The following is a 2,099-nucleotide window of genomic DNA, read 5'->3' on the forward strand; positions in this document are numbered from 1 at the left end:
AGTAATATCTAAGCTTTAAATGCTGTTGGGTTTCGCTGATAGAAATAAATTAGCCACAAGAAAAAACCAATTGCAAGCAAGAGCGTTAGTATTATTACGTCTCTGATAACATTTAGTCTAGCTGATAATACGAGAATACAAGAGATGCTTAAAGTAAGGGAATACAAGACAATGCAAGCCGATCAAATGTTTGTCCAAACGGATGAAACCTATAATACACAAAGCGATCAAAGTATGAATTGTAAAAGATATTATAGAAGACAAGCTATCGAGCCACAGCAACGATCGCAAGATGCAGTTGCTTATGAGATAGAAATTCCATCTGAACATCAAGGATCTTTACCTCGAGATACAAACACTACTGTCACATGCCATTCTGCGGATCACACAAGTTTAGATCCACAAGAAACTAGTACATCTATTAATTTAGACGTAAAATTTAAAAAACTACCATTCTTTGATGTAATGGACGAATTAATAAAACCGTCAWGTTTAACACAACAAGAATCAGTAACAGAACAAGAAACTACATTTATGTTTCAACTAAATGCTGAACAAGCAACTGACATAGCTAGTTCCAGGGATTGTCGTAATGAAAGTAAGATGGAGTACACAGTACAAGTACAGATGAGGTTCTGTCTGCAAGAAACAACATCATATGAACAAGAAGATTATTTTCCACCAGGTATATCTATTAAAGTTAATGGAAATATCTGTCCATTACCTAATTCTATACTTACTGATAAACCTGGTGTAGAAGTAAAAGGACCTCCAAGGCCTGTAAATATCAGTCCTTTTATTAAAATATCGCCTATAGTGAGAAATCAGATTCATGTTTCTTGGTCATCTGATTCTGATAGACGATATGCAATTGCTGTGTATCTTGTAAGAAAGCTTTCGAGTTCAGACTTATTAATAAGATTAAAAAATGAAGGTTTGAGACATTCGAATTATACTAGGGAAATAATAAAGGAGAAACTAGATGCAGATGCCAAAAGTGRAATAGCTAGAAAATATATGAAAGTATCCTTAGAATGTCCGATGGGAAAAATGAGGATGAATACGCCATGTCGAGCATTAACATGTTCACATTTACAATGCTTTGATGCCTCCATATTTCTACAAAGGAATGAAAGTAGACCAACGTGGATTTGTCCAGTGTGCGATAAACCTGCAATTTATGATAATCTTTTTATTGATGGATATTTCCAAGAAGTTTTAAATTCTAAGAAACTTTTATCTGATAATAATGAGATACAATTGCTCCAAGATGGTTCTTGGGAGAATTTAATTTTTAAACCAGAAATAAAAGTGGCAGCCAATTTACAAGACCATGACACGGTTGATATTGATAAAAGCAGTAATGCTATGCCAATGTTGAAGAGAAAAAAACACATAATTCTTGTTGATTTATTATCAGATAACGATGACGACGAAGACAGAAGAGATTTTATACCAACTCCAAGTTCCAAAAGACGTCATATTAGTTCGAGTCTTTAAAAAGAATTTCAAACAAGTTTTATAAGCAGTACAAGTGGACCACTACAATTTTATGACAATTCATTCGGAATAATTGTGTTTACAAGCAAAGCAATGACATAGAATTTTAAGAAGGAATATCTTTGTTCTGTCACATCTGATCATTGTACACCTCATACATAACGTGTAATAATATTTTATTGTTGACATAATTATAAATAAAAGATTATTCCTTTAATTTTATCATTTATCTAAGCATTCTTTTATTATATTATCTGATATATATTTTATTTATAATTTTTCCATACCTATGCCACATCCTATCGCCTAAGAGATATGAACAATTTCACGTAACCTAAACATCCTGGAAATGAAGTTTCTCCTATCGCTCTCGAAATCTATAAACTAATTGACAAATGATCAGTTTTCCCATCAAAAGACAGAGACTCTTAACCACTTGCGGACACTACATTTTAAAAACTGATTCATTCTACAAAGAAGTAACTCGTCTTAAAAGTGGGGCAGAAATATGTCTAAAAGTAAGATCAGCAAGCGATGGGACTTTTCTAATTGTTTTGTTAAATCCTGTATTTCTGTTTCTTTTATAAGTTCATACTCTC

The 2,099-nt window shown here is 32.6% G+C and overlaps 1 pseudogene; it reads left to right on the top strand.

Moving 5' to 3' along the window:
• Positions 1 to 144: 144 nt before the first annotated feature.
• LOC106792928 lies at positions 145 to 1,500 on the top strand (annotated as a pseudogene).
• Positions 1,501 to 2,099: the final 599 nt, after the last annotated feature.

This window comes from Polistes canadensis, unplaced genomic scaffold (assembly GCF_001313835.1).
Source record: "Polistes canadensis isolate GaletaPanama2010 unplaced genomic scaffold, ASM131383v1 scaffold_1943, whole genome shotgun sequence".
Taxonomy (NCBI): Eukaryota; Metazoa; Arthropoda; class Insecta; order Hymenoptera; family Vespidae; genus Polistes; species Polistes canadensis.